Raw genomic sequence first — 24,318 nt, forward strand, 5'->3', positions numbered from 1 at the left:
CGAAGCTGTTTGCGCTTTAATAATTAATAAAGAAAATCAATTAGGTAAATTAAATAATTGAGTTGAGTTGTTCTTTTTTGCAGTACAATCGGATTGTGTTGTGCCGTGATCGGTTGGCGTCCGTTAAGTGAGCTGTCGGGTTCGAAAATTGAAGTTGTTGACCACGTGGAGCCGAGACGACGCGGGATTTGGTTGGTGACGAAACGACGACGGTGAGCAAGTTGTCTTTCCTCTTTCTCGTGAATGAATCGAGCCGGGATCGGAGTTTATTGCTTTGGTTGAATTGAGAATTCACTTAATTACTGTTTTTATTATTAGTTTTTTGGAACGAAGTTCCTTATGGGGCGATGCGGAGGGGCACCCTAGCTGGCAAAAAACGTCCGTAACACGAGAAAAAAAGCGTAAGATTTTTATGAATACTCTATGTATGATGGATATACAGTGTCTAATGTATAGTCTACGGGATGACTGTTAGTATAGTCGAGAAGATGAAAACCTGCGATAAATAGTTACAGGACTCCTAAAAATATGGTTGATGACTAAAATGATCCGGAATGGCTTCTAGAAAAAAACGTCTTTTAGAGTTTTTCTGGACACAAAAATTACAATTGTTATTAACAAAAAACTGTTAAAAAAATTAGCCGTCCAGCTTTTTGGCAAAATCTCAAAAAGTATGAGTGATAGCTTAAATATTAAAAAAGTTTCTGAAAGAGCAGAAATTTTTAGTAAAGAAGTTATCGACTCCCCGCATTGTAGCTCCATAATTTATAATTTTAATTCAACGTTAAAAATCAGCTTTTTCGCGGCAGTTTCGGCATGCGTGCGCTGCCACTCTAGTGAGCATAGTTGTTAAATAATTTTTTTATGCAAATTAATATTAATTAACAATATTTTCAAAAAGTTATTCAATTGTTAATTAACATTTTTTTACAGGTTTGTGTTGTCATAAAAGGCGGTATAAAAGTTTAAATAATTAATCTATAAATTTTGTGCTTCTTAGAGCCCTTTTTATAAACATACTCAACAAGATGACAGTATGAAAGTTTATATAATATTTTGATTTCATTAATTATTAATTTTTGAACTTACAAAAAAATTAAAATAATGTATGTGAAATAAGTTTTTTTTTAATTTTAAGCCATTAATGATTTCATATTCTTGTTAGGCAATATATAATTACTTTTCAAATTTTTTCTTGCCATTTGTTTATAAATTTTTTACAAATGGATTAATTAAATATTTTTGAAAAATTTTTTCTCACCATATTGTTAGCGTAAGTAAATAATGATTGCAAAAAAAAATTTTTTCTTAAAAACAATATCTTATTGTTTATAATCGTTTTTTTTATCTTTTGATTATATAAATAAATCATTAAGGAATCGTTTTTTTTTTTTGATTATAATTTGCATTTCTAAATATAATGGCAAAAAAAAATTTTTGTTGTCAACAATTTATTCCTTTGTTTGTTTAACAATATTTTTTTTTATTTCAATTTTTTTCTAGAACATACAAAAATTACAAAAACAGCAACCGGCAACAATATGGCAAAAATTTTTGTCATATTTTGTCAACAATTCATTCATTTATTTTTTTAACAATTTGTTATAAACAATTTTTTTTATTTGTTTAAATTTTTTTCTAGAATATAAGAAAACTACGAAAACAGCAACCTGCAACAAAATGGCGAAAAAAATTATTTCAATTTATTAAAAACCATTGTGATTTTGGATCACGACCAAGTCAAAGCACTGACACGATTTGTCAACAAACAACTTGCTGTAACTTGGCAACTATTGCAGTTAGACGTTTTTTTTTTCAAAATTTTTTATTTTAAATGTGCTTTTCGAAAAAAAATAAAAAAAAAAATTATTGCAACCTATCTTCATTGTTTTTTTGTAGATTTTTGGAAAAAAATAAAAATTTTTTCAATTTTTACCATTTTTGATTTTCGATTTTTTTCTTATTATAAAACTTTGACATTTTCTGCAAATCCTCGAATTTTTTCATAGTCGTGTTTTTTGGAGTTAAATTATTTATTCCCAATTGAAAAACAAATTTTTTTAACTAGCCTTATTTCTCATAACACCATGCTTAAAATTTTTAAGAGTGCTCAGAAAACTTTGAAATTTGGTAAAAAAAAATAAAAACAATAAACTTTAATAGTAATTATCGAAATAATTCAAATTTTGTTAGAAAAATCAAGTTAATAAATAGAAGGACCGTCGAAATAATTTTTTTGTATTTTTTTCTGAATACTCCATTCAAAAACGACGAAAATAAAAAAAAAAAAAAAAACAGTTTTTGTTTGCTCCATTTTTGGTCAAATGCTGGAAATAAAAAAAAAATCTTTTAACCATAAAACAATGAGTGTGGAAGAAATTGTTTTTGAATTTCCAGCATTTGTTCAAAAAAGAACCAAACAAAAACTTTTTTTTCAACGTTCTTTGTTTTTTTAAATTTAGTTTTCAGAAAAAAATACGAAAAAATTATTCCGAAGGTCCTTCTATTTATTAACTTAATTTTTCTTACAAAATTCAAATTATTTCGATGATTACTACACTTATCCAAAAAATTACAGGAATAAGAAAATTTTATAAATTTTTTAGTGATTTTTGGAAGGCTGTATTTTCGTAAAAAATGATCGTATCGGAAAAACAAAAAAAGCAAATTGAAACTTGAAATCTCTAGTTTGAAGATCTCCCAGCAAAATAATTTTTTGAGCCACGGTTTTTGCGAAATCATAAGAAAAAAGTCGAGACAAAATTTATCCAAATTTTTTAGTTTTGGTTTTTAGGTCTACGGGGCCAGGAAAATTTTTTTCGAAGAAACCGATTCATAGCGCGTTTAGAAAATTCAATCAGCTATAATTTGCTTATTTTGTTATTCTGTACGACAGTTTGCTTCTGAGATATCAGCCTGCAAATGAAAAAGGATCTTTTTGTCTTTGATTATCGATATCTCAGCAACTAATGGTCGCACAGTAATTAGAAGGACAGTTTGAGAAATTTGAATGAATCACCTACAAGCTCCATTTTCGATTTAAAAAGAAAAAAAAATTTTATCCTCAACATTAATTTGAAAAACCCCCAAAAATGGCCATTTTTTGATTTATTAGTCAACTCATCGCTACCTTGCAAATATTGATGAAAAGGTCAATGTTGCCAGGTGATTTCGAAGCTTAATGTACCTCCAAAAACCCTGGAAAATTTCAAATTGATCCATTGAACCGTTTCTCCAGTCCAATTGCTCAAAGTTTTGCAAAACAATTAGAGGAATTAGTTTTGTTCCTTAAATTGTGTAATCGTTATCAAAATGGAAAAATCATTTTTTTTCGGATTTTCTTTCATTTTTGCGTAAGTTATTTAATAAATGTAAAGTAAAGAGAAAAAAAAAAATTTTCCAAAAAACGAGATAAAACAATAATTTTTTTATTTCTTTTTTTTACGTTTTAATTGTTTTGACAGCGGTTTCTCTTGAACGAATAAACCGATTTTGATGGCTGAGGTAGCATTCGTCGCGGCTCATCAAGTTTTAGAGCCCGGTTGATTTTGAAATCAATCCATCGTGCACATTAGAAGTTATAAAAAAAAAACTTTTTTTAAAAATTGTATTTTTGGAATATTTTTAAACGAGCCATACCGATCAAGCTCGATTTTTTACAGCTTCAATATATTGACAAGCCGCGCCGAATGCCATCTTGAAGATCAAAATCGGTTTATCCGTTCGAAAGATACAGGTATTTACATACGGATATACGTACGTACGTACGTATGTCCATACATACATCCACTCGGACATCATCCTGAAATTAGTCAGAATAGATTCCTAGAAGCCCAAAACGTCAAAGTCTCTTAGAAATTCGATTTTCGTAAATCGGACCGAAACAGATAACTTTCCGAATTTTGAAAATTTCCAATTGTTTTAGCTGGAAGTTAAAAAGCCATTTGTTTCAAAAATTTATAAATTTTTTTTTGGTTGGGTGAAAAAATTAAAAAAAATTATGAGAAACGTTTTTGAAGGGGTAGAAAAAGAAAAAAAATTTTCAGTCAAATCTAAAGAAGTCGGGTTCAATAGTGGTCGATTTGGCGTAGAATGCCCCATATATTTATATTAAAAATATATATATTTTGAAACGATGTTGAGGTCCACCCCCTTTAATAGTGGGTAAATCAACCGTCCGTTACCTATTTCTGACTTTCGTAAGAAATAGGCCCGTGTCCCTTTTAGCCAGCGGGCTAATTATTTAGTAACTGATTCTGGTGTTACCCGGTTCGTAAGGACCAGACGACCGGTTGGCCTTGAATTTATATACGCTGAATGCATATAAAGGATCGGGAGTCGTGGGGCAATATAAATTATATGAAAAGAAATTAGATTACAGGTATTTGCGTAGCAAGCCAAAGAGTGATAAGCACAAGAGGTTGAAAAAGTTATAATAATAATAGAATTGTTATACTTACCTATAAATAGCTGGATCAATGATGCAGGTAGAGAAAATTAGCAGGTAATAATTAAAAGAGACAATTGTGACCTAAGCGTCACAATTGTTGATTAAAAACCACACAAAAAGATAGATTACGGGGTTGCCGTCTTCTATAGGGAATGCTATAGGCTATGGTGTACGACCAAGGTCGTACGAGGCTGCGCAAGGCACACCTCTACGGGGTTGCCGTCTTCTACAGGAAAATGCTGTAGGCTAGGAAGTGTGAGTAATTCACACGAGGAGACGCCAAGGAGTACCTCCACGGGGTTTCCGTCTTCTGTGAGGAAAGGACACAGGCTATGGTGCATGAATAACTCATACGAGGATACATAAAAGTGTACCCCCACGGGTTTTCCGTCTTCTGAAAGGAAATTATACAGGCTAGGAGGTGCAAGCAGGTTTACACGGGAATACAATAATTGCATTTCTACGGGGTTTCCGTCTTCTATAGGTACAAGGCTATAGGCTAGGAGGTGTGTAATCACACAGGATAGACCAAGGTATATCCGTACGGGGTTTCCGTCATCCATAGTAAAGCTATGGGCTAAACTTATCTAATAGCAATGCTTAGAAACTAATAGACAAGCAGGTAAAGTTTTAAAAAATAAAAAAAGGTTAAAACGTAAACTAAGTTTATTATAAAGACATAATGAAAGGTATATGAGAAAAGATTAACTGATAATTATTGATTATATTTTATAGATTCACGTTGATGCTTACGCGTCGACATGATGCGCATCCCTTCCATTTAAATGTGGATGGAGAGGAATTATGAAATAATAATAATAGTTAAATAATACTAGAGCGGGTAAACGAGATAACATGAGGTAAGTACCCTTGGTAACCGTTTATTATCATGGTACGATAATGAGGTATTAAAAACCTCGTTACAATTTATATTAAAACCTAAAAACTATATCCTTTGGAGATGAGAGACATGACCGGTGGTAGCAGCATGTCCTGGTGCGCTCAGTATGCTAGGTTGTGGAAAGAGGGTCGCGGTTCTTTTAATGCGAAAAAAGCCATTTAATTAAATTGATACTAAAATAAAATAACAATACAAAACTAAATGAAAATACCATAAAGATGACGCGAGAGTGACGCGGAGGGCTCAAAAGACCGACGGTCTAGTACTTTCGGTCCATCAAACATATAAATATCTGGACAAGAAATCGGGAACCTCTCGACGATGACGAATCACAAAACTTAAGACACTACTAGACAAAATGTGAAATAATATAAATTGTAACGGGGTGAAATTCATGTTTTAAGTTTAAATTCAAATTTCGACTCGCGCCAAAACGAGAGCGACCTCCTCCCACAACAACAGCCGATAATTAAACAGTCCACTTATCGCTGGGGTCACTGCTGTCGAGTTTTGGGGACAGTTTTGTTTCAGTCGATGTTGGCCAACCTGCAAGCGAGGGGTATGAGGCTCGGCGATTGTCGAGAGTCGGCCTCTTGGTTTTTGGCTTCCATAGAAGACGGACGCAATTACCCGCTGCAATACAAGTTCATAAAATTCTTATATAAAATAATATCCAGTACAAGCTATTCGTACATACGCCAATTGCCAAGAGCAAATAAGCCCACTGGCTAGTGGAAGCTTATTACCCTGGAAACATAAATTACTGTGGAGTTTGGAATATTAGTCTGGAGTGAAGGTCGAGGACGGAGGACTTGGTTTTGAGAGTGAGGAGCAACACCATTGGAATTTTGACGGCTTGGGATTTTGCTGGAGGATAGTGTAAAAGTGAGTGGAGTCTTTCTGTGAAAATTGTTGACAGAGTCATTTTATTGTCAGTAGAGTCATTTTGTATTGTCAGTAGAGTCATTTTGTATTGTCAGTAGAGTCATTTGGTATTGTCAGTAGAGTCAATTGGTATTGTCAGTAGAGTCACTGTAAAATATAATTTACAAGGAAAATTTTGTCGAGTCACCTTCACCGTTCATTTTATTAATTGTTCACTGTCATAAAATTCTTTGTAAGACGACCCGTCTTTAATAAATACCAGGCTCAATTTCTTATATAAATTTCTTATAAATTATTTAAACATTTTCCCCTATAAGTATAAGTTATAACAAATATCTTCTCTCTCTTAAATTTTAAATTGCTGCGTGGTCCAGTTGGGTTTCACCCTCACCTGGGGATCTTGAGCATAGTCAGACAGGTTTACAAAACACCTGAAGTTTTGTACATGAGTGGGATACTCGTTGCATGGAGACCACAATTAAATTCATGTAACAAGTTCACCCATTACATTGGCGCCCAACGAAAATTTTTATTAACAAAAATTTAAGGGAGAGAGTTTGTTGGCTTGAAACTTTGGGGAAATATTTTTTTTATATACATAAAATTGTTTTTTTTTTTGGTTATAAAGTAGCGTCGGTTTGTGGGCGAGTGGGGAGTTGGTTTGGAGGACGGAAGGTCCAAGTCCGTAACAAGTTTTATACTTAGGATCATAATTTATATTGAGTTTTTTTTCCTTGTCGTTGGATGGTTTGGAAAAAAAAAGATAAAGAGAAAAATATTTTTTTTTGGAAAAGGAAAAATTCTGTGATATTTATTTGTTATTTTATTATTTTAAATTTTATTTATACATATAATTATTTATTTATTATTTATGCATGTTATTTTAATAATCATTTATTTACAATTTTTTTTTATTTAGTATTTTACTTTGTAAGAAATTACAAACTTGGTAAACTTTTGCTGGGTGAATTTTATTTTGAGTTGAGGTAAAACTCAAAGGAAATAAAATTCCTTTGGATTTTACTGTAAATTCAGGATAAATTTTTACCGAGTAATTTTACCCAAGTTTCATTGTTCCTTGCAAAGTAAAATAGAATTTTATTATTATAGAGATTTATTTTAATTTATTTATAATTTTAATTTCGAAATTCTAAGCGCATTAATTTAATTATTTCGTCGAAAGTTCTTGTCAGCTTTAGTTTCGAGATTATATATTTTTTTTGCTTAAACATTTAAACAAACAAGTTTTAATCCTCTGTTTACGTATTTAATTTAATATTTGAAAATGTCGACTCGTTCAAGAGCAGCAAGTACAGCGCGGGCAGAAGAACGCCGTAACAACGATGACGTAGTCATTGTTGGTGCGCGCGCGTCTAATGCCCCGACACTTCCGGTACAGCAGGGCACAGGGCGAGTAAACCACTCGCCCCCGCCCGCGTACTCGACAGTTACTACCGCAACTACTAGCACAGTAACTTCTTCGGTACCGTCAACAATCGTAACAACAGCTAGTAGCACACAAAGCGGAGCTAACCAAATCTCGGTCGATACGAGAGTTAATAACGCTTCTTCCCCTGGGTCTAACCCAGTATTAACTCAAGTCGGGGCGAGAATTGATAGCCTAGTAACTAATCAAATGCAAATTGGGGCCCGGGTAGAAAATTTATCAGGATTAATTGGGACACAAAATGAAATGAACCGAACCAATGCTCAGGCAATAGAAAGACTAACTGAAGCCCTGGATCGGCTGATGGTTCGGGAACAAGCTCGGTTGGAGGATCATGTTCATGTTAATAACAATGTGAATAATAATAATGCCAATAATAATAATTTAATAAATAACAACAACTTAAATAATAATCCGGCTCAAAATAACAACAACTTAAATAATAATCCGGCTCAAGTTAATAACAATTTAGTAGATAATAATAATGGCAATCAAATTAATAATTTGCCTCTACCACAAAATTCAGTTGTACGAAACTTAGCATCAAATAGTCAATTAGCATCAAATAGTCACTTAGCATCAAATAGTCAATTAGCATCAAATAGTAATTTAGCATCAATAGATCCAATTGCACAACAACACAATTTATTTCAAAGTATTATTCAGCAGAGAAATTTAAACAATAGTAATAATTCACAAAATTCAAATTTACTAAATGTTCATGATCCTTTGCCAGTTGTTCCCGACCCAGCCGTTCCAGGAATTTCTTTTGGGGTATACAGGGATCCAAGTGTGTCTCAATCTTTCCGCAACCCTATGATTTTGTCTAATCATGGTGCTGGTAGGGGGGAGAGGGATACACTTGGATTAATTGGTAGAAGATCACCACCTAATCTATTGCAGGGTCTTGGGCATATTCCGGTACCTCCTCTGGGTTGCTTAGGCGACCCGAGTCGAGACGACCCGAATATGCGCATGGGTTTCGAGCATGTAGAAGACCCCGCTCACGGATATCCTGACCTTGACAATCGTTCGTTAAATAATTCTCAGAATATGCCACGCAGGAGTTTTGGACCATCCTCTAGATGGAAAGAAATTCGCTCTCAATTAAACATGTGGTCTTTACGCTTTCCACAAAGCGATTTATCTGCTAACGATTTTATTTCATCAGTCGAGGCCAGGGCTGCCCGTGAGGGGTGGTCCAATGAAGAGATTTTGCGTCTCATGAGCTATCTGTTGCAGGATAAAGTATCGCGTTGGTTTGATGTTAATTTTCCAAGATGGCGAACGTATGACCAGTTTAAAGTAGAATTCTGTAGAACATTTGGTTCTTCTAAAACTGATCAACAAATTTTGATGGAGATTGGGCAAATTAAGCCCCAAGACGGTGAAAATAGCTGTGATTTAATATTTCGTATGCAGCAGAAATACCGTTCCATGCGTATACCACCGGCTGAGTCTGAACAGGTAATAAGTATTAGGAACCATCTTCCTAATGAAGTGCGTACACTTGTTTACTCTCGTCCTGTTTTTAGCTATGAAGGTCTATTATCTGCTGTGCACGAGGCTACTGTGTCCTTGGAGGAGTGCAGAAGGGTATACGGCGCTGAGAGGTCCATGGATGACAAGCTTAACAAACCGAAGGAGAAGATCCGCTTCTCAGCTCTTCAAAGCTTCCAGAATGCTGAATTCAATCTTGTGGATGGTGATTACCGACAGCCGCTGTCGATTGAGGAGGTCAGAGAGGAAGAAGATGGGAACTACACGGTGTGTGCTGCGGTCAACAGCAGCGGACAATCGTGGCGAGGGGCGGATTACCGTCCTCGTCCACGTTTCGATGTCCAGATCCGTGGTGGACAACAACACCGTTTTCCATCTTCCACCCCGTCCACTCAACCTCAGCCTGTCTCTAATCAACACCAACAGCAGCCTAGTTCAGTACACTCTTGTACTTGTACTCATTGCGGGAATAATCAACACTCAGTGCCACCTTCTGCGCCTTCAGGACCAGTGGATCGTAGCTACACGCTATTCCCGTCGCGTAATCCACGTAGAATCGCCACCTGTCATAATTGCGGTCAACCTGGTCATACGTTCGACCATTGCGAGAACCCGCGTGCAGACGTGTGCACGTATTGTCAAGAACTAGGACATGTAAGACAAAATTGCGGTCTACTTAATCAGTCCAACTCGTCTGCGGCTTTACCAACTAATGCATCATCATCAGGTAGCTATCCTAACAGTTTCGTTCCTACAAATCCTGCTTTACCACCTACCTCTGATCCAAAAAATGGCCATCGCCAGTCTGGGTAGTTTCCCCTCCCAGACGCGGCGGGAGGTCAGTCAATCAGGGGAAACAGACTGTCGGGAACGTAAATGGAGTAAATTCGAAATTCAACTCAAAACTTTATTCAAGTAAATTCAATTCAAATTTTAATTCGAGATTTAATCCTAGTCAACATTTTAACGTCAAGTCTAATAAAATTGTAAATAAAGATTTTAGTCAAATTAGTAGTTGTAGCCCTCTTCAAGGGAACAATGTTAAGAGAAGAAAAAGGAAATTAACACCTAAGAGGATTTTACGGGTGGTTAATTGGCAGAAAAGGCAGAAGGAAAAGGTTAGGTTAAGTAATGTAAATATGGAGGTTGGGGTTGGTGGTAGGGACATCTCACAAGGGCGAGATGTCTATTCCCCTGAAATGTGTACGACGGCACAGGTCAGGGATGATACCTTGGGACTGGGAGTCATTCCTCAGGCCCAGGTGGTTACTCTTGACGTGTGTTCGTCGACACATGTCAGGGATGCTGACGTCGAGCACTTGGGTGATGTGCCGACTGTCAACGAGGAGGAAATTGAAGTTTTGGATTTGGGTAGTAATAAATTGGATAATGTTGTAAATAGTTGTATATTTATTAATTTTAATGCTATTTTAAATAATTTGAACGCCGGTAACTTAGAGGGAATTTATTTGGAAAGTCCCTCGGGTACCTCAGACATGTCAGTGACATTGAGGTCACCTGATGATTTAGTTTTAATTAATAATTCTAATTTTAATCACTCTAATCAATTTAATCATAATGATGATAATTTTAAAAATCTTTCTGATCAAGATTTAATTAATTTATGTGGTTTTATAAACGACGTTAATGATGAAAGCCATACATCTGCTCTGAAACGTCTTCTTGATCTTTTTGAAAACGCGTCGTCAAGTAATTCTAATTTAATTGAGTCTGTTGGCCCTGATGACACTTTGGAACCTCAACAAGTGAACCTTGATAATGTACCCTACCTTTGTGGACTTGAACCTATCCCTCAGGAACACGAGGAGGAGGTTGAGGATATAGAGGGTCCTATGGAGGAAGAATTAGACTCTGGTTTCGAGTCAGACAATTCTGTACCTGAATATTTTCCTTCAGGTACCCCTCAATCCTCTGCCACTTCTCGTGCTTCGTTTATTCCTGATATCTTATCTAAAAACCATCTTCCTGCATCTCTCATCCATCGTATTGCATCCCGTACAGCCTTTATACCCGGCACTGGACCTCGCGCGCCTATCATCACTGCTCGTATTCCAATATCCATTTGGGTATTTGGAGTGCAGTTGGAAGGCATTATTGACACCGGCAGCGAACGCTCGTATATCAACTCTCGCATTTACGAGAAGGTATATGAGTTGAGCTCCGGTGAATTAACACCTGATGATACGCAGCGTCGTGGTGTCCTGTTAGCCAACCACACGCTCTGTAAAACTAAAGGTGGAGCTCCTTTTATAATTCAGGTTGGTACAGTTGCGGGAGAGCAGTACTTAAGTGTATTGGACGGGTTAAGTCATCAAGTAGTATTGGGGATGGATTTTGCTCTGTCATTTAATTTAAAAATTGATTGTGAGAAACGAACTTGGCGTTTTGGCGTCAGTAACGAAGAACATCCATTCGAGCTAATCCGTTGCCGCGAAAACCCTACAAGGTTTAATTTATTAACTACAGAACAGCGGGAAGACTTTGATCAATTTTTAAAACTTGAGATGCAAAAATTCGAGTCATTACCCAATCAGGGGCTAACCGATTTGGTTCAGCATACCATCGTGATAGAGGCTGGTGCTAAACCGGTAAGGATTCGTCCTTATCGACGGAGCCCAGCCATATCCGCTGAATTAAACCGCCAAGTCATCGAATTAAAAGAAAAGGGTTACATTAGGGATAGTGTGAGTCCGTGGTCGTGTTCACCGGTTATGGTTCCGAAAGCGTCGGGTGATCTACGTTTTTGCGTCGACTATCGTCCTGTAAATAAATTGACATCTCCACCAGCGCACCCGTTGCCAAATATGTTGCGAATTCTCAGTGCGTTGCATCATGCCGTCTTCATAAGTACGATGGACCTCAAAGAAGCTTTCCACCAGATCTTAATGAGTGAGGAGTCAATTCCATACACTGCATTTTCGGTGGAAGGTTTGGGCCATTTCGAGTGGGTTCGCATGCCATATGGTCTTTGTGGTGCTCCCAGCACTTTCCAAAAGGCCATGGATAAATTACGTGAACGCTTTATTAAGCTTCTTGCTGATCGTAAATTACCGATGGTGTGGGCGGAGAAAGTATTTGCGTATCTGGATGATTGGGTCATAATTAGTGAGACCTACGAGGAACATAAAGAGCTTCTCTCTTTAGTGTTTGAAGTTTTTCGTGATGCTGGTCTTTTAATCAATCCTATTAAATGTAAATTCGCGCGCTCGGAAGTAAAATTCCTAGGCTTTATTGTCGATTGTGAAGGATTAAGACCAGACCCAGAAAAAATGGCTCCAATCATCCAATACCCCCGCCCCACCACTCGCAAACAACTCCGTCGATTTTGTGGCATGATAAATTGGTTTCATCGGCACCTGCAAAATATTGCCCGCGTACAAGGACCTTTAAACAAACTCTGTAGTCCTACAGCGACTTGGGTTTGGGGTGAGAAAGAAGAGGAAGCTTTTCAACAACTTAAGAAGGCATTAATTAATGCCAAGCCTCTTTCCATCCCAAAAGTTGGTTTACCGTATTTCTTGTATACCGATGCAAGTGATACTGGTCTCGGTGCTTTTCTTGTGCAGAAAGATCCTGACACAAGTAAAGAATATTTAATAACTTGTTTAAGTCGCCCGTTGCGCGGAGCTGAAACACGGTACACTACGACGGAAAAGGAATGTCTTGCAGTTGTGTGGGCCGTGCGTAAGCTCCGTTGCTACTTGGAAGGCGCACCGTTCACCGTTATTACAGACCATTCATCACTCAAGTGGCTTCATTCGCTTAAGGACCCTAGTGGTCGACTGGCTCGTTGGGCAATTGAATTGATTGCTAGCCAAGTCACCATCGAACACCGCAGGGGGACCGAAAATGAGGGCCCGGATGCACTTTCTCGTTTACACGAGGATGTTGAACCGGCCCCGTGGTCCGAAGTCCTTGAAAACTTGAAGAATACTAACTTAAATTTTACTTCAGTACTGGCCAAAGATTGGTATGATGCACGTATTGAGAATGTCACTAAAAACCCTAATAATTATCCGGGATGGCGTATAGTCGACAACAGACTGGAATATTACAAACCTGACTATTTAAAAGACACAATAGGTGATGATGACGCATGGAAAAGGGTGGCGCGGGAGTCCGAAGTCCATGAGATCCTTCGCAGGAATCATGAAGACCCGGACGCCGCTCACCTAGGGCGTGAGAAGATGTATCAAAGAATTTGTATTAAGAACTACTGGCCAGGAATGTATCGTGATATTAGCGAATACATTGAGGAGTGCGAAGTCTGTAAAAAGACCAAATATAAACAGACATCTTCTCATGCCCCTATGCGGACTCGTCAACCTATTGAACCTTGGGCTGTCGTGGCAGCCGATGTAACTGGTCCATTCCCACGCTCGCGAAAAGGATTCGAGTACATTTTGATAATTCAAGACCTTTACACTCGGTTTGTCGAGATATATCCATTACGGAAACAAACCGGTAAAAATGTAGTTGAGTCATTGCGTAATGCTTTTAGTCGATGGGGTTATCCAATGATCTTTGTTACAGATAACGGGCGTGAGTTTATTAATATAACACTACGAGACTATCTGAAAAATGTAGACGTCAAGTTTACGCCACTGGCAGTTGCCCATCCCCAGGGAAACCCGGTTGAGCGGATCAACAGAACCCTCAAGCCGATGATAAGGGCTTATATTGATCAAGATCATACCCTGTGGGATGAGCATCTTGGTGACTTCCAGTTGGCGTATAACTCGTCATATCACGCGTCTATTCACTTATCACCATACTACTTAAATCATGGCCGTGAACCGCGTTTATCGGGGCGGGCGACTGAACTTGAAGTCCATGATTACGAAGATGATAACCCCGAGTGGAAAAATAGGATGACCCGTATGGATCAGTTACGTCATCGAGTCGAGACTGTAATGAGAAAGGAGAGTGAGAGGCAGGCCCTATATTATAACAAACGTGCAAAAGAGCCCCCAGTACTTAATATCGGTGATCGAGTTTATTATCCGAATCGGAAATTATCAAAGAAATCTGATCGGTACTGTGCTACATTAGCTCATAAATTTTTGGGACCCGCCTTTGTTGATAAAATCGTGAGCCCCGTAGTCGTACAATTGCGTGACGAAGCTGGCAAGAACCTCGGCACTCATTACACGGCAGACTTGAAGATACCGCGATCGAGTCCGCGAAATAAAGTAGTTACGTTATAATTTCAGTCATGGCGGACTCTGGAAAGGACGAGGAGGCAGCAGCACGACGGCTGACCAAAAATCAGCGTCGTCGGGCTCGACGCAAGCGAGCCCCGGCCCCAGAAGCCGCACCAGAAGCACGGGAAGCATATCAGGCCCGTGTCAATTTGCAGACACGCCGTCGGCGAGAAAGAAGACGTCGGGCCAGACAACTCCGGGCGCAGAGACAGGGAGAGGGGGCCCCTGTCGTCATTCGTGAGGGTGACCTCGCGAATGAGGAAGAGCGGGCCCTCATCGAGCTGATCAGCTCACCGCGCCGTGGAAGTGGGGGCATCTCGTATGTCCTCGACTTCGCCCCTCGTGACGACGCGAAACCATAAATTACTTTTTCTATTATTTTTTATTATCTTTATAATTCCAATTTATTATGTATTTTCTTTGTAATTCAATTAATGTTTTTAGTAAATCAGCATAAATTACAGCATAAATTTAATTTATTTAATTTAAGGTTAACGCACCCTTGGCAGTTATTGAGGGACGAGGTCGTTCCGTTTTGGAGTTATGTTCGAGTCTGGGGGGGGAGAGTGTAACGGGGTGAAATTCATGTTTTAAGTTTAAATTCAAATTTCGACTCGCGCCAAAACGAGAGCGACCTCCTCCCACAACAACAGCCGATAATTAAACAGTCCACTTATCGCTGGGGTCACTGCTGTCGAGTTTTGGGGACAGTTTTGTTTCAGTCGATGTTGGCCAACCTGCAAGCGAGGGGTATGAGGCTCGGCGATTGTCGAGAGTCGGCCTCTTGGTTTTTGGCTTCCATAGAAGACGGACGCAATTACCCGCTGCAATACAAGTTCATAAAATTCTTATATAAAATAATATCCAGTACAAGCTATTCGTACATACGCCAATTGCCAAGAGCAAATAAGCCCACTGGCTAGTGGAAGCTTATTACCCTGGAAACATAAATTACTGTGGAGTTTGGAATATTAGTCTGGAGTGAAGGTCGAGGACGGAGGACTTGGTTTTGAGAGTGAGGAGCAACACCATTGGAATTTTGACGGCTTGGGATTTTGCTGGAGGATAGTGTAAAAGTGAGTGGAGTCTTTCTGTGAAAATTGTTGACAGAGTCATTTTATTGTCAGTAGAGTCATTTTGTATTGTCAGTAGAGTCATTTTATATTGTCAGTAGAGTCATTTGGTATTGTCAGTAGAGTCAATTGGTATTGTCAGTAGAGTCACTGTAAAATATAATTTACAAGGAAAATTTTGTCGAGTCACCTTCACCGTTCATTTTATTAATTGTTCACTGTCATAAAATTCTTTGTAAGACGACCCGTCTTCAATAAATACCAGGCTCAATTTCTTATATAAATTTCTTATAAATTATTTAAACATTTTCCCCTATAAGTATAAGTTATAACAAATATCTTCTCTCTCTTAAATTTTAAATTGCTGCGTGGTCCAGTTGGGTTTCACCCTCACCTGGGGATCTTGAGCATAGTCAGACAGGTTTACAAAACACCTGAAGTTTTGTACATGAGTGGGATACTCGTTGCATGGAGACCACAATTAAATTCATGTAACAAGTTCACCCATTACAAAATAATGCGGTAATTTGCGACAATAATTAGGACGACAGACGGCTCCAAGAGCACCATACACGGAGCCACAAGCTCCAAAACGACAACAGTCCACGGTTGCGGTTGAGGTCCACCTTCGGGACTCTCCAACTCACTACCGCTTACTCCGAGACTCCCAACTCAACTATTGGGTCAACTCGTTCACGAGCGACGCCAAGTTTCAACTTCCTTCCTCAACGGTAGTTACCCAACTGTTACACGATAATCTCCCACTCTCACTCGCTCGCTCGCTCCACTCCTTCTCTTTTAATCGCACATTCTTGCTTCTCTATCCATTCTTACCTTCACAAGCATACAAGCCGTGGACTCACGGGCCTTCCTGTACTGTCAATCCCCGTGATATCCGAAGTGAGCGAATTGTCGGCTTTCTCGAGCGTCGCAAACGAGGCCTGCCATTCCCCAATAAACGTACACGGACTCCAGCTAACTCCGAGTACCAACACGAAGAGGCGGCGACATCTCAGTCGCACCTCCGTGATCACCACATCAACCCCGAGGGCTAAGCCTAGGCCCAGTCGTCATCACTGGTCGGGAGGCACGTTATCTTGGCCACTATCCACGACATAGCTAGACATCCCCCGTTAAATCCACGCTCCATCACACAGTCACTCCAAAACATACCACATACCGTACACGTACTCTATCGCACACTTAACTTACCATACACACTTATACTCTATATGCTCAGCTCACCATCTATTACACTCAACTCAACACACATACTCACGTTATCTCTCTCTAACACACAGACACACTTACTTCATCTCCAACTCCATCTCTTCGGCAATGTCATGTCACAATATGTGACGTTATATACATATTAGGGTGCGTCATTTCGGAGCAACATTTTTTTTTTAGTGCATGTGGACAAAATCATAGTTCAATACACAAAAAAAATTTTCGCGTAAGAAAAAAAATTCTATGTCGATTACAGACCTAGCTCATTAAAAAATTCGATTTTCCCATTTAAATAAGACGGGAAAAGTTTTTTTTTTTGCTTTAAGTATTGTTAACTCCTCAAACGAATCAATAGATCGACTAGACTAATACATATTTTTGTCGGAAATTGAAAGCTCTACAAAAAAGGTTTCTTATCATTTTTTGATAAATCCATATGTTCAAAAGTTATTGAAGCCCGAAGTAAAGTTGGAGATCTTTTTACTTTTTCGGCGAAACTATCAGACTTATCACAAAATGTTGCAGGATCTTTTTTGTTGACAATTCTATTTTCTCCAAATTATTGTTTGTAAAGTTTTTTTAAATTCTGTATTATTTTCTATTTATTTTCATTTCAATTTCAAGCTCTTAAAAAAGTGATTCTGATCGATTTCAAGAGCTTGACATTAAAATGGAAATAACTAGAAAACGATGCGTAATTTGAAAAAACTTTACAAATAATAATTTGTAGAAAATAGAATTGTCAACAAAAAAGATTCTACAACATTTTGTGATAAGTCTGATAGTTTCGCCGCAAAAGTAAAAAGATCTCCAACTTTACTTCGAGCTCCAATAACTTTTGAAAATATGGATTTACCGAAAAATTATAAGAGACCTTTTTTGTAGAGCGTTCAATTTCCTATGAAAATATGTATTAGTCTAGTCGATCTATTGATTTGTTTAATGAGTTAACAATACTTAAAGCTAAAAAAAAAATTTTCCCGTGTTATTTAAATGGGAAAATCGAGTTTTTTAATGAGCTAGGTCTGTAATCGACATAGAGTTTTTTTTCTTGCGCGAAATTTTTTTTTTTGTGTTAAACTATGATTTTGTCCACATGCACTAAAAAAAAAATGTTGCTCCGAAATGACGCACCCTAATATATATATAACCAATTTTGTCATTACGATTACAGCAACAATTCTTATCGGATCCTAATGACATTTTTTACATTTATTCTACAGTCCGTTGATTAGTGTAAAAGTTATGGCTGTTTACAATTTCCACGATTTTTCGAAAAAATAAATTTTCATTCACTGCTAACGATCATAAAGCTTCAAAACTGAAACTGATAGATTATTTTCGTAAAAAGAAACTTAAAGCTCACTTAATAAGCTTTAATTTTCTACCTCAAACTTCATGTTTCGACTATTACTTCCAATAATTTGAGAGTCTTGAAAGTTTGTATCGAATAACACAATCTAGAAAAAATAGGTGTCATTTCGAATAGCTTCTGTATATCTTATTTTAATCTAATTCTGTCAGTTATATTTTGTTGTGAATGATATAATCTGTACATTTTACAACTCTTTTATATTTTCGAAGTATTTTGTTTATGACTTTTGATGTTTCAAACGTACCAGTACGCCTTATAATTGTAACTGGGCTCGTCATCACGATAGCGCCTACAATTCGGATCCTGATGAAATTTTACACATTTATTCTATAGTCGATTATCGTGATTAATTTCGAAGATGGGCTGAATCGTTCTATTAATTAAATAGTTATAGTTGTTCGAAATTTTCACAATTTTTAGAAAAAATTCCTTTTATTTACTGTTAAAGTTTACATAACTCTAAAACTAAAACTGATGAACAATTTTAGTGAAAAGTATCTCAAAGCTTGTTTAACAAGCTTTAATTTCTGACCTTCGACTTTATTTTTTGACTATTTCTTCTAATAATTTGATAGCTTTGAAAGTTTGGACATCATCAAGAAAATTAGAAAATATGGTTTTGATTTCCCATTATAATCTAAATTCGTCAGTTCTATTTCGTTGTGAACAAAATAATCTGTAATTTTTACAACTATTTTATATTTTCAAAGTCTATATATTGTAACATATGTCGAAGGAAATTCGACATCGACCCGTGGTTCAGTATTATTTAAAAATAATTAAAATATAATGAATCGTTACCCGGTGAGCCAATTCTGGTGACACCTATGAAAAAAATTCTGACTTTGACCGAGCAATCAACCCGACGCATTGATTGAAACGAGAGATCCGGTATAGACGCCGAACTGAACGGCCACGTTTTTTTTTTATTTGAACAATTCGACCCGACCAAATGAACAATACTCGATTCCGATGTTTGTACAATTTGAATTACGACATGTGAAATCAATTCGAGTTTGATCAACGAACAATAAATCGTGACAATTAATTTCGACCGAGAATAACCGAGTTCGTGAACAAGTGAACAAGCCGAAGCCTCGGCGCTAAAACTGTACAAAGTGTGGAACCGATCTATTAATAAATAAGTGCAGTGCGTACGTAATTATAAATAATTAAATAATTAATTACGCGTAATAATTACATGATCGTGCAATCTAACGCTTTACGGAAATAAAATATTATTTTATATTTTATTTTATTTCGTTCGAGCGATTCTGAGAATTACGGATTATCCGTGTCTCATTCGTACCGCAGTCGAGTCTTACCGTTTACAATACTTTGACGTCACTCGTCAAGTATTCCGTTAAAACGCACGTTGGATGTGTTCGTGAAAAATAAAATAAGTTTATTTTATTTCGACAAACGACTGTGTTTTCTCCGAGCAATGAACTAATTTTGTTTTTCGATCAACTGCGATTTTTTTAATAATTTTGTTCATATCGAGTCAAGCCAACAACGGCATTTATATTTTGTTGTAACCGATAATTTTTGTGAAACCGATCAATTCATTTTGTTTGTTCAATATACGACTGATTATTGTTTTGTGTTAATGCCGATCAATTATTTTATCGTAATCTTAAGTGCCTGGCCTTTCCCCGATCCGCTACCCTGAGCCGACATTTCGATAATTGTTTATTCGGTGATTATAAAATCACCTGGCGCCCAACTTAATAATTTTTTAACAAGGTTGCCAATAATCGTAAGTGTATTCGGATTTCATTCCGGTAGATCCCCGGTGGTGGAAAACCCGTTACAATATATAAATATGTGTACGTGACGGCGCGAGTCAACCCTGTCTTCAAACTAGTGTTTTATGCCTGTTTAACCTCTCTCGTAATTCAATTAATTAATAATAGATAAATATAAATTTCAACAGTTATTTGCCTATTTTTTTATCTAATCGTAATTGGCAGTAAGCAGGACGGGGAACAGTTCCAACCAGTCCAGCATGCCTTCGAAGAACCTACGAGCATCTATCAATTCGGGGGGAAGGTGCCCAAGAATAAAAACTCGACGAAATCGATAGTATCAAGTGCATTGATGGGGTTTAAATGATGGCTCCGATCCTCAACGGAACACTCAAACCAAGGATACCCTAGAAAAAACGGTGAAATGAAAGTGTTTTTTCTTTTTAAATTTATCTATTGTTTTATTTTATTTAAATAAATTATTTTTTCTTAGCCTCAAATCTGCTAGAGTAGTACGAACTGGTACCATGTCGAACAACTATCGTAATGTTAGTTTGTCGCGTATATAATTGACACAAAATCTCAGACTGGACTAAACAGAAGAATCGTGCCAGAGAAACGACTCTTCAGCAATTAAGAAGAAAGGAGAAGCCAGTATAGCATATCGGACGTAGCAAAACTAATGCACATACAATTGTAACGGGGTGGAGTGCATCGACATTACATTTTAAATTCAATTTCGACTCGAACCAAAAGATCCGCCCTCCTTCTTCAACAACTGTCAATAATTGAGGAAATACAGTCACTGATGCGCCGGGGTCGCTACGGTCGAGTCCCGACATTTGGTTTTAGGGGTTGGCCAGCCTGAGTGGAGAGGTACGAGGGCCAAAGATGACGAGCTATCGCTCTCTTGGCTCGCAGCAACCGCCGTGGACGAACGTGCCTTACTACGACTACCACTAACATCTTGGTTTCCACTACAATTTCTACCTTTTACTAGTACTACTACTACACGTGCTGCTAGTCATAATTAAAATGGACCAAGAGCATATAAGTCCACGACTCGTGGAAGCTTATTCAAATTTAAGTTAATTAAGTTATTTAAACTGTTAATTATATAATATTTATTGTAGAACGGACCTGGTTGATTGGAAAGGATTGGAATGGTTTGGTGGACTTGGAAGGAAGGACTGGTTATGGATTTGGTCTTGGAGGAAAAGGATCCGTGGAATAAAGGATTGGTTAAGGTTGGAGATTGTTAAAGTAAGTGAAGTCGTTTTGTTTATTGTCGGGTTAACTATAAGGTCTCTCTTCTAATTTTGATACTGTGTGGTCCAGTACGGGGCTTATCCTGGTCCTGAGGTACTGAGTCCAGCTAGACAGGTTTGCAAAACACCGTAAGTTTTGCACATGAATGGACACTTATTACATTGAGACCACCAATGCAATTTAATGTAATAAGTGCACCCATTACATTGACACCCATTACACAATGAAACATCGCTAGATGTCAGCTCAATGTACTAACTGCATTATTGTTGTAAATCATCATCTTCCAGCTTACTCTATTTTTTTACACTTTTATGTTTTGTTTTCTTCACGCAAAGACACAAAGGTAAGGCATTCACGCTTATGTGCATGTATGTAGAATAGTAAAATTTATATACTCAGCTGACGAAACAGAAAATTTAACTTCAATTTTAAGAAATTATTTGTAATCTTTAGATCGAAGCAATACTGTATTCAGGTGATGGGTCAATATTATACTTTCAGAGGAATATATATTTATTTATGGTACTATATCCGTAAATACCCATATAATCATGTAGTTATAAGTTAATTTAAAATTTTTTTAACCGTTATCGTGACCTTTTTCAAAAGAGGGGACATATTATTAGGAAAGCAACAGAATTTTTTCGCAACCCACTTACTTTCCGTGGGATTGTTATGTCTAAATAAATTTTATCTTTATTTTATAATAATTATTGAAATAATTACTATCAAGCTTCACTTTTTAAGAGTGCGCGAAATCGCAGCGTAGGCTTATCCATCTTTGATGCGCTTAATAATAGTGGGAAAATATGTGCAATAAGTTTAATGAATAATTAATAAACTGTCGTCATCTTTCACCAATGACAATAAGTAAAAATTCCCCATCAATTGCCAAAGAGAAGCTTATAAAAAGCCTGAGCACCATGGTTCAAGGCCTTAGTTTATTTTTGACTTTTCAGTCCACGTAAACGGCATCGATTGCCCGTAATCTTATTACACAAATCTGTCTCTATGCCGTAAGTGATCGTAATTGATAAAGATAGTAGGCTGATAATCAACTATCGTGTATCGGTATAATTTGTTAACCACGGTTCATATAACTCAACGTCAAATAATCTGTCAATTAAGGGGGGGTAGGGTTTTGAAGGCGAAAAAAAAACATATTTTTGTGATTTTTTTCCGGCGAGATGAGTAATATAATTTCATTAAACTCAATCACATATTATTGTACAATTTTTAAAGAATATCAGAAAAAATTTTCAACGAAAAATATTGATTAATAAGCTGGTGACGTTGAATCTCCGGAGGCGCCTCAAAAAAAAAATTGTTTTTGCGGTGAACATCATAACTCGTTACCGGATCATCGGAAAAAAAAAATCGATATGCATTTTAAAGTTGATGTATTTCTCGAGGTAACCACAAAGAGTTTATTTATTTTTTTTTTTTTCGATTTTTTTGCAGCACTTGGAAGTGAAAAACGCGATTTTAGCTCAAAAAATCGCGGTTAATTTGTTATTAAAAAATAGAAAAAAATGAAAAACAAAAAAAAACTCTTCGTAGTTACCTGTTGATTTATGTGAAGAAGTAATGTTCAAATTTTCAAAAGGTTCGGTTCAGTACATTTTGAGTTATGATGTTCACGGACTTTAAAAATATTGTTTTCGGGAAAATCCATTTAAAGTTTTTTGTTCGTGAAAATTTGCCATAAGCTATCAATCAAAGAATATGAATTTTTATACTTATATTGAGTCATCAGTTTACATCCTTTGAAAGACACACAGCCGGAGAAAGGGATTCGGAAGAACAAAGAAAATTGCAGCTGATTTCTACTAGGGGTATGTAGGGGCAGGTCGGGCAGGTATAAAAATCAGGTATACCGGCCGGTCATTTGAAACGCTGTAACTCCGTTAGTTTTACTCGGATTGATTTAAAATTTGTACACAATATTCTTGACATATTGTACATTCAGAAAAAAAATTAAAAAAAAATTTTTTTTAAATAATTTAAAAACCCTACCCCCCCCCCCCCTTAACTTAGATACTAGGCTGATAATCTACTGTCGCGTATCTTTATTATTAAGTTAATTGAAAATCATATAAAGAACTCAAAGATGGATCTTCATCCATCCAGTTCGATTAAAAAGTGCCACAAATCACGTGAATTTGTGATTCCATCTCGGGCTGAGTTATTCTGCGCGTAAAACCCAGTAGGTGTGATAAAGACGCAGTTTAAAATTGTATATTCTGATACAAAACCAAATAAATATTATGAAAATTTATGGTGAATAAGCGAAGTGCGATTAAAAACATTGTAATTGAAACATTGAATAAAACAACAAAGAACACAATTTTAACCTTGCAAGTTTCTTCTGGAAGTAGTACATAAGATTACATACTACAACCCCAGCTTCACCCATCCAACCAAATCCTTCAAGAGAAGACTGAGAGAGCTGCAACGTTCTGGAGGGATATGGCCTGCCGCGTTAGAAAAAAGATTCATCGAAAGGTAACCGAAAGAGTAACATTTCTATTCTTTTACAAGTTTTTGGCTAGGTCAAGAACACCAGTCTCTTCGAAGTCATTAGGTTCTTAATTTTCGAAAAGATACACATAAATTTATAAGAAGAGAATTTCTTCCTCGTATTCTTTATGGTCATCCATATCCTCCAAATCACTCATCTATCGCTACCGAAGGAAGAAATCCCGGATAATAAATTTTAATTTCAGCGGCGAACGCAACAAAATGAATGGTTACGACATCTGACATGCTGGCCGGGACGTTATGAAGTAATACATGTTAAAAACAAAAAATTATTTATTGTTATTAAAGTTATTAAAGTTATTTTTATTGTTATTAAAGTCCAGATTAGACCTCATTGGGATATCGATGGACCCTCGGTGGGTCCTGGCCGAAAATTATTTTATAAGTTATTAATTTGAAATATTTACGCGATGTAGATGTGTTTATTTCTGGTTTGATCTCTATATAAATATAAATTCGATAGATCAGGTGGAATATAAGAAAATCAGCAAAAAACTTGAACTACTATTGAACGCTCAGGGTTATAGGACGACATAAAACTGCTGATAAGCGCTCATCCTTGGGTAGCAATAGTGTGATAAATAAGTTATTATGTGAGAGAAAATACTGGGTTGCTAAATGGCACCCCTTAATGAGTTTGGATTTATTTTAAAGCGATATCAGAATTAATT

General features: G+C 36.8%; 1 protein-coding gene across 1 annotated transcript in view; it reads right to left on the bottom strand.

The window, feature by feature from the left end:
• LOC130666166 (lachesin-like) overlaps window positions 1-24,318 on the bottom strand; it is an 853,034-nt gene that overhangs the window by 314,059 nt on the left and 514,657 nt on the right. The gene's annotated exons all lie outside the window — the stretch shown is intronic.

Source organism: Microplitis mediator, chromosome 3, assembly GCF_029852145.1.
Source record: "Microplitis mediator isolate UGA2020A chromosome 3, iyMicMedi2.1, whole genome shotgun sequence".
NCBI lineage: Eukaryota > Metazoa > Arthropoda > Insecta > Hymenoptera > Braconidae > Microplitis > Microplitis mediator.